The sequence below is a fragment of the Dermacentor andersoni genome, chromosome 9 (assembly GCF_023375885.2).
Source record: "Dermacentor andersoni chromosome 9, qqDerAnde1_hic_scaffold, whole genome shotgun sequence".
Lineage (NCBI taxonomy): Eukaryota > Metazoa > Arthropoda > Arachnida > Ixodida > Ixodidae > Dermacentor > Dermacentor andersoni.
Window position 1 is genome coordinate 74648932 of NC_092822.1, and position 9959 is coordinate 74658890.

Sequence of the window (9959 nt, forward strand, 5' to 3'; positions counted from 1 at the left end):
CAGTCACAAACAGATGAAAATGTTGCAAGCAGCTGACACACTCGAAAAATAAAATAGAAATAAATATTACGCTACGATGGTGTCGTTAAAAAATCAGCAAAGCGTTCTCTTCAAAATGACCACGTGTTGGTTGCACTTCGCTTGGGCTGACGAAATGCCTGCCTAAAAAATATTCCACATGGTCATCTAGCTCAATCGAGAGAGCAGGTTCGGAAATTCAAATATATTCGGCATGTATTAACTTTTTTTTTGGCACTAAGGATGCGTCATAGGCATAAAGACTGCCAATTTGAGTGCTTGCCAATTTCAATAGTACCAAATTGATATCAGGTGTTCGTCGAGAAACTGGAGAGCAATTTAAGATCAAGGACCAAGCCTTGTCCTCAATATAAGGTTTTAAATACGCGAGCCATCTTCGATCCTCGCAGGAATGATCCAAGATTGAATTTCTCTCTCCCACCGGCTGCAGCGCTGACCATTCAATCACTTTCAGTTATTTCTTTTTATCACCGAGTAATGTCTTCCCACCTATATTGTAGTAATTTTTTGTATTCAGTTAGGCCGTTTATAAAAGAGATAACAATTATGTGGCCTTGCACAGAATCACGCCTAACTTCCAGCCAATCTGTTTCTTTCGACCTGTTTCATTTCCTGCAATTAAACACCTACACTTGAAAACGTTGGCAAGATATATGTCCTTCGAGAACTCAAATTATAAATTTAGTTCTCAGCGGTGAGTTTAATCGCATTGGGTATGTTCTAATTTCTTCATTAAAGAAAGAATAATTATACTCGCCTATTAAATCTGATGAGCCTCTGAAGCACCAGCATTGGTTACTGGGAAGGCTTGAGATGACCCTGGAACTTTGAATTACGCATGTGCATCTTCGATAAGGTGTCTCCTGTTTATGTGAAATTTTAAACAAGATGCCTCATTCAGTTCGCCAAATGTATCGTGGACGCATTGTAGAAGCCCCTGGGTGCATGAACAAACCACGTGGCAAGAGCGTCGTCGCTGGAAACGACCTCACCAAGACGCGACTTATCCTTCCTAGTGATAGACCTGCATGGCATGGCATGGCAAGAACTTTATTTTAGTCCAGAGAAACTAGGGTCCGAGGGCACAAGCCCCCAGGCTAAGTCGGTGGCTCCGCCCACGTAGGCACCGGTAGGCCAAAGGCTTTCCCGATGTCGTGAGCTCTCCGGACGGCCAGGAGTTGATCTTGGAGGACTTCGCTGGATATGCGCCGACTCCAGTCCTCCTCACTGTTGAGATCCGAAGCCCTTTGGTTGGGGCACAGCCAGAACATATGATCAAATAGGCACGAAGTGTGTCCACAACTTTTACATTCCGCGGGAAAATCCCGGTCAATTTTGTTAAGCACAAAAGGTGTGGGATAAGATTTAGTTTGAAGCATTCTTAATGTGACTGCCTGAGCTCGGTTGAGCTTCTGATGGGGGGGAGGAAAAAACCTCCTGCCTTCCCTATAATGTGAGGTGATCTCGTGAAAAGTAGTAAGTGGGTCTTTGTAGGAGCCGCAGTCATCCTGGAGCAGTTCCTGATCTGATGCGCGGCATGTGAGATCTCGCACAGCAGAGTGAGCTTGCTCGTTAGCATTGCAGCCACTGGGGCTGACCGCGTGGCCCTGATGAGCCGGAAACCAGACTAGGTGTGAGCTACCCAGTTGGTCGTAATTATGAGTATTAATACTGTGTAAAAGTAACTTGTGTGCTTCCACTGAGATGAAGCCGGCTGAGTAATTCCTAATAGCTGTACGGGAATCAGAGAAAATCGTGGAGCCTCTCCTCATTGTAATTGCAAGTGCTATGCTTGCTTCTTCGGCGGCATGAATGGAGGTCGTTCTTAGTGACGCCGCGTTTATTAATTTACCGCTCTCATCGACCACGGCAAGAGCGTAGCGGTTGCCCGATCCATAACTAGTTGCATCGACAAAAAGAGCTGAGCTGTGTTGTTGGTGCAGTTTACCCAGAATGCATTTGGCCCTGGCGTCCCTTCTGCCCTTGTTGTACACAGGATGAATATTTCTAGGTATGGGGTCTACAACTAATTGTGTCTCCACCTCCTTGGGTATTTTGAACTTAGAGACGTCTCCTCCTCGAGGCAGTATTCCGACTTCATCTAGAATTTTACACCCTGGCTTAGTGTTGGAGAGTCTTGCAATTTGTGACATCGAATGTGCCTCAATGACTTCATCTATAGTGTTATGAAGTCCTAACTTGTTGAGGAGTTCGGTACTCGTTCCGTGCGGGAGTCCCAGAGCCCTTTTGAGTCCGGAGCGTATAAGCGCGTTTAGCTTAGCCTTCTCTCCCTTCCCCCAGTTCAGGTATGATGCAATATACGTCACATGACTGATGAAAAATGCATGATATGCTCTGATGAGATTGTCCTGCAGCCACTGTTTTTCTTTATCAACTTCTCTCAAGGAAATTTCTGTAAGCGCATCAAGAGGTCTCAGAGATATATTAACCAGGGCTACTGCTTATAATTGTGTGGTTATTATTAGAAACACATTCAAGAGCTCCCATCTAAATATTTGTACCTGTTAGTTCGAGTGTATTGGACTTGTGGATGAGGTACGGCTGTGTATATTTGCTTTAATCAGTGATGTGGCCTTATTTTCTACCTCCTGGAGACCAAAATAGTGACTGTATAATGTAATTTTTTTATTTCATCGTTGAAGGTAAAATTTACATTTTACAGCTACAGTTGTGTTGTTGGCATAGCGAATAACATCTCCGGTTTACCTATAACAGAATTTTCAGCATCGCTTCTTGCATGGGAAGTGGCTCAAAGCGCCAGTTATTTGTTTTGCTAATATGTCGTTTTTACATTTTATTATTATATTTCTCCTGTTTTACATCTGCTTAGATCAGGGCTGTTGTAAACCCCGACACTTGCCCTTTTCTTTTATATATATATATATATATATATATATATATATATATATATATATATATATCTTTGTATTTTATCTGAAGCCCTGTATTCTCATTTACCATCATACCCAGTTTACCCTTCCTTTATTTTATTCTTCAGCACAAATCCTGTACCTTCTTGGTATATGGTATGTTCCGTCCCTTTTTTTTTTTCGTGGAGATGCGTGGATGTATTCTCTTTCCAACCAGTTTTCAGCTGTACTTTTCACGGAACACCGATTGCTGGAACTCAGTTTCCCTGCCCAGGTGGCGGTCCCCAACAATGTGGCCCTTATTCAGGCAGAAATTGACCGCTGACTGACAACGCCAGCGTAACAATGGAGTTCAACCCTGGAGGGCACTTGAAGGTCGTCAGCATTGCAGCTACTGTGGCCGGTCCTCACTGACAATCTAAAGAATTCCAGAGATTTCTTGAATTGCTCGTACTTTCCTTGCAAACCAGGCAGACTGGAGGGGTCACACTTACCTATACTACACTTGTAAGTTCATTGGTATTTTCGGTTATCTCCACTACTTAGAAAAAAAAAAAAAACATGTTACGATTCTCTGTGTGCGGCGATGAAGGAAGCAAATGCCAAGTCACTGAGAGACGACGTGCCTAATTGTCACACTCGTCAACATGAAGAGACTTGTCCGTCGGGTTTGTGCGACTCGATTAGGCGCCTTACCAGATACTACTCTCTTTTGTCCTACGTTCAGCCATCTTCGCCAATGTGTGGTTTTAACGCGAAGCTTTCTTTGCCTCTCCCTCCAACTTTCCTACGGCGTGCTCTTGCTGTCTTGCACACCGTGGGGGGAATGGGGAGGGGGGGTGTTTAGAGCGTGCATATATATTTAAAGAACGTGGAAGAGAGGAAAGGAGACGTGGGAAACTCGTTTGGACATTTCCATCGCGTCCCACGTGCACAATGCTCTTCGGAGATCTGTGGGCATCGTCACATTAGCCTTTTGACAGCTTTAATTATCCGCGACCCCCCGTGAAGGCACTGCAGAAATTGCTGCGCTTACCGTTCTAACAACGTGCAAGTCCCAAGGAAGGGCAATGAGGGGGCAAGGAGATGAGGCAGAAAATTGGTAGAAGCGGCGTAATCGCGAAAGCGGTGAAAACAGCATCGGCACCCTTCGCTCGCAGTTACCGTATATTGAGGCAGGTTAGGACAGGGAAAACGCTACCTTAGGGAAATGAAGGTAAGGAAACGCTACTACAATAGACATGGCGACAGTTGCCCAAGAACTGAAGGACCGGTATTACACGTTTCTGCAATTTCTAACGAAAAACCATGCGAATTCCTCGCGTGGACAAATGTCACAGGGCGTTAAGATGCAAAACCACATTAAATCACGTAAAAGTAATAGGATACAGCTGGAGGTAGGGAACAACGGAGCGTGTTCATCTTCACAATAAACAACGTACCGCTGAGGACGCCTCCCAGAGCCGCCCCCAGTTTCCTGCCTAAATGAACGCGAGAACGCGTTGCCTACGTTTATTCGGGGATGACGTTTCGAGAGGGCAAGCAGCGGACACGTGACGACACACGCCGCTGCTCTCACTCACGTTTGGCTGAGGTCCTGGAGCCTGGAGGGGAGCAATGCAAGCTGACTTTCGAAGGAAATACGATATGCATGTTAGCGACGTATGTTTACTTAAAGTGGACAAGTGAAAAAAAAAGTAAGCAGTTGTCAATGGGTAAACACCAGCCTTGTGCACCGTGAATTCTTGATTTTCTATTGACTATTGGCGGTCGCATTTTCTCACATAACCGTGCAAGTCGAACGCGATCCAACACGCCGTTTCGCCATTTATACGGCAGGTTACACGAGGTGCTCCTTCCTTTTTTTTTTTTTTTTTTTTCTGTAGCGAGGTCTTCGCCTCTATCCAGTGGTGCTCGTGCTGCATGCTCCCATAAATAACGAGTGCGCACGTTTCCTCATGAAACTGCTTCAGACTTATTATGTCTAGATTAGTATTGCGCTCGACAGCTATTTCGCTGTAATAATAAACACAGCATATAACATAGAAACAAATGCGAACACCATTACACTTTCAATTATCTCTTTCATGCGTCAGTGTTTCACCGGCTTTCTCTTAGTCTTACACGAATCCATTTTTGGTTTATTCCTTATTTACCTTCTCAGCTATTGCGTGGGAAGAATGGCTTAGAGCACAGTCTACTTAGTATTAGTAATACGCCTAATACTTCTTATTGACCATTTGGGGCTCTTTCTGTTTCCTTGTTCCTGTGGTATTTCTGCTCCACATCGGATTATTCATGCACTAGCTCACCGAACTTAGTAATCTGCCAACACCGCGTCTGACCGCGTGGTTAGAAAGCCCTTGAAAACGCTTGCTTGCTGCAGCTACATGATTTCTCTCGTCGATGGCTGAAAAACGTTTCTTCTCCATCGCATTTCCCTTTTCACTGTGCCACATGTCCAGGAATATCTGTGCTAAAACTAACAAGTCGTTTACCACGCAAGGCTGTTTTTCACGGAAAAGGACGCGTCCACAGAATATGTCTCTGCTTCGTACGCGGTCTCCCTTGACAAGAACGGCAGAAGGGGAGCGTAATGGCTTTCGGAGAATTACTAAGAAAAATTCCATTCGTCGCAGCGCATCGTCCCACCCCACATCTGAACATAAAGAAGTAGTGTATTGTTGCTATTCAGCAGCCCTTACCACCACCCAAGTATCGGAGAGTAGAGGGGTGGGTAGTGTGGGTCTGGATATGGTCAAGGGTCAGCTACGTTGAATGAGCACAATGCTTCATTCTGCTAGTCTGTGGTCGAAAATATTTTCATCCCAATATACCCTATCCGCACGTGTGCAAAGACTATACCAGTAGCAAAATTAGTCAGCAATAACTTTACTCTCCGCTCTTCCATACGTGTTAAACAGCTTGAATGGCGGAACTTGCACAATTCACACCGTTGAACACTTTTGTAAAAGCGGATGAAAATGTAATTGCCAGATAAGCAAATGAATGACGCAGACAAGCTTTGAACAGCGTGTGCCCGTCATCGTAGCAATCGAGCGAGTTTATGCAGTAGTGGAAGATGCGTTCGGACCACAGTTACGCTTTTGGATCCTCCGTCCCAGTGCAGAGTAGCAAACCGGAAACTCGCCTGCGGTTAACCTGCCTGCTTTTATGCTCTCACTCTCTCCCTCTTGGAGCGACGTATATATATATATATATATATATATATATATATATATTGTACAAAACATGGCCCCTATTACAAACGCTTTGCCGGGCTCTGCAATTGCTTCCGGCGCATGCAGTCAACGAAAAACATGGCCTTCGAGATAAGCTTCTATTGTCCAGAGAGAGCCCTCGGTGGGGCGAGGATTTGCACACCACTTTTTCTTAAGGGGTTTGGTAAAAAAAAAACGTTCCCGGAAAAGATTCCCGGCAAATAATGCCCCCGGAAAGTATTTCCATGGAAAAAATATTTTGGAAGAAATGTTCCCACGAAATATTGTCCCCATTTCCGATATAGGAAAAAACGCCCACAGAGGGGTGCCCTGAAATGTTCGCTGTAACCTTCAATCCCCCATTTTTTATTTCTCATTGCAAAAAAAAAAAAATCTATCGAAAATTCCCGCAAATATTGCAGTTTGCAGAGAGCAAATGAGCAAGAAGTGTATCATATATTATTTCCGCAGCGCAAAAGACGAGGACAAGACGAGAACACAGGCGTGGCGCAATAATGACACACCAACTTGCCCAACCTTCCACCATATCTATATATGTTTCATGTCGGATACAATGTCAGATACATAGCGTATGTCAGACAGAATGTCATCTAGCTGTCACGCAACAGACAGATGCGGGCTACGCATAAACAAAAATAAGGCGGCGGTAAAAAGTGACACAAGGCAAGTGCGTCTGTGGGTATAGCTCGGCCCTTCATCCAAGACACCGAAAGTAGCGCTTTATGGTGTGATGTTACTTGGCGTGACTTGCAATATAGTGACTGTGATGTCCCCTAGTACTGCAATATATTTCATGCTTTCCTTCATTCTCGAAACCACCAAAGTGTCCATTGATAGGCCCATGATGATGACGTTCCAAGTTTCAGTGCTGGTATATATTCGCGTAACATGTTAATCATTGCTTGTTTCTCTATAGTTGGCTGCGAATACTATAGGCATCCGTTTTTAGAGCTAGTTTTCTTGATCGATGAAAGTTTTGATCCATCTTGCCAAGGATTATGTAATAAGTGTTTTATTTATTTTGGCTTGATTTATTTATTTTGGCTTGATAAGAGCAAAACTACCCATAGTTTAAAACTGCTGTTGCGCCCCGCGCCGAGCAAGGCGCAACATTTTACGAACGCGAATTCGCTCATTGTCAGCGAAAAATGTTCGGCTCCTTAGTTTAGCCCATAATCGGCCGGGAGCGTCGCGCCCCACAGACGAGCAAGCGATAACGAGAAACTGACAAGCGCGCGGTTTCTTGGCGCACGCGGAGCAAATTTCGCTGCGTAACGCCACAGGGCACCCAGCGCCCTAGCAGACGACGAGGAAAAGACAGCGCTCTCCGTGCTCGTGGCCCTTGCGCCGTCCCCTGTCAAGTTGTTTCTGTACGAAAATAATTAACCACAGAAGTACAGATACGCAGGCAATAGTAACTTCTTTTTCTTACGTTCATCGATCAGGGACCGTTCTTCCAGTACAACAGTCGGCGTAGTCCCCTCCCCTCAAGTGGTCCGAGCAGAGGTCGTAGCCGTTGTACATCTGCTGCCATGTGAGCCCCGGTAGGACTCCCCACTTCGCGTCATTTCGCCATGCGTCACATCTGACAAATTGTCCAAAATACCCCGTGGTCCTGCTTAAAGAACACTTATAGAAGCGAAACCACAGTTGAGAGTAGGAAGAAGCCGTCTAAAAAATTCTACCCTTCCTAGCACAGGTTGAAAATTGAAGGAATCCTACGTGTACACATAGGTAACTCGAACTTATTTCAACACGCAAATGGTGACTGCTACGTAAATTATGTTTATTTTTTTACTTCTGCCGTGTTCATGAGCATTTCATGGTGGTAATGTAATAAGAAATAAATTGCTCACCGGAATGTTCTCCAGCGTAACCAGTTTGTGTAGTAAGCATTCAAATAAATACCTTCGGCTGATATAAATTGCGAGATTTAAACTCGTGGAAAAATGGAGAGCAACCACTAACACATACCGAAGAGAAATTTCCGTCTGCTCGTCAGCTAGCATCGATCCGCCAAGTAGCCTCATTTTCTTACGACAGCGCAGAGAAATGCGCCGTGCCAAACTAAAAACGATATTCACTTGAAAACAAGCGCGTAAGATCTTTTGTTTCGTGCTATAGCTCTTTTGATAAGCACAGTGCTTGCTTCTCCATAAGGACTGCAGAAGAAGTGTTCTTACCTCTGGTCCGCTGGGAAACGAAAAGAATTTCGCCTTTGCGTTGCTCCCCGAGCTAGCTGTCACATTACACAGCCACGCACCAAGCCTTGTATCATTTCCTCAGTTTTTCCGACATTGCCGGAACATTCGCAGGCAGAAACAATGTTTTAAACTGCAAAGCATACGAAAAAACGGGCACGTGCACAGAAAGCGCCGGGAGCAGACGACGAGAATGGCAGCCGGAGCGATAAGAGCGAAAGCGCCTCCTGTTGGCGCAACAACTGAAGCGACCAAATAAAAATATAAGATGACGAAAAAGAAAATGGCCAAAAACGCATTTTATTTCTACACACATTCGCAACACTTCGCGTTATTGTTATGTAGCTTGAAGAGACAGAGTCACATATTCAAAAGTTATGAATTTTCCTTTGGTTACCAGTGTCATGGCGACGCTTTATTGTCAATACCGAAACTAGCCCAACAGTCCACCCACTGCTGCTACTCTATTCTTCGGCGTTCTGCGCATGCATCGTTCCTCCTCCGCTGACGCTCCTTCCGACGTCGAACCAGCAACGGGCGTGGATTCTTGTGGCGATTGTTTGTTTCGCCTAGTGTAACATCTTCTCTTTAAAAAAAAATCACGAAGCTAACTTTCGGAACGTCCCTCGCTGAAGCTGAATTGTGCCGTGCTATAGACATTTTACATTCGATTCATGAGCGCCGCCGTCTTGGGTTGTCAAACAAACAATTTCTAAGTTTTATCAGAAATGAGGTCACGTGACATGGTCAAGGAACGCCGTACGCATTTATACAGTTATTATAATGCTTGAGAATTAAATTCTTGAGGATCTAAATTCGCGCCTTTTGCCAGTCACGTCGGGTGTGCCCCAAGGCAGTGTGCTAGGGCCCTTGCTATTTTTGTGCTATATAAATGATATCATAGATATAAATGATCCAACTGTTCCAATTCGATTGTTCGCAGATGACTGTATATTATTCCGTGAAGTTTGCAGCATACATGACCAACAAGAACTAAACAAAAATCTAGATTACATACACCAATGGTGCAACTAGTGGAGTATGGTCGTAAATGCACAAAAAACAGTTTCCATTTCTGTAACTAAATAATATCCCCTTTTCAGTATGCTTACTCCCTAGGTTCATCTACAATTAATGATGTCGATAGCTATAAATATTTAGGTGTAACGTTCACTGCTAACCTCTCCTGGAATTCACACGTTGACAACATTTGTTCTTCTGCTTTCAGAAAGTTGTGTTTCTTAAGACACAAGCTTCGTAATTCACCACCAAATGTAAAACTTCTATGCTATCAATCACACATCAGACCAAAGCTAGAATATGCTAGCATATTATGGGACCCTTACACAAAACGTAACATTGATAAACTCGAAAGAATTCAAAGAAAGGCTGTTCGATTTATCTTTTCTAAATTTCGTTGTGTGGACTGTCCGTCGGAGCTAATGACAGCCCATAACATACCCCCACTTCAGTACAGAAGAAGGCAATTTCGCTTGGGCTTCCTGAATTTTTTCCTTAACAAGAAATTCACTATTGACCCTTCATTGTATTTGAAAGAATACGTCCAGCCATAGTATATCTTATTT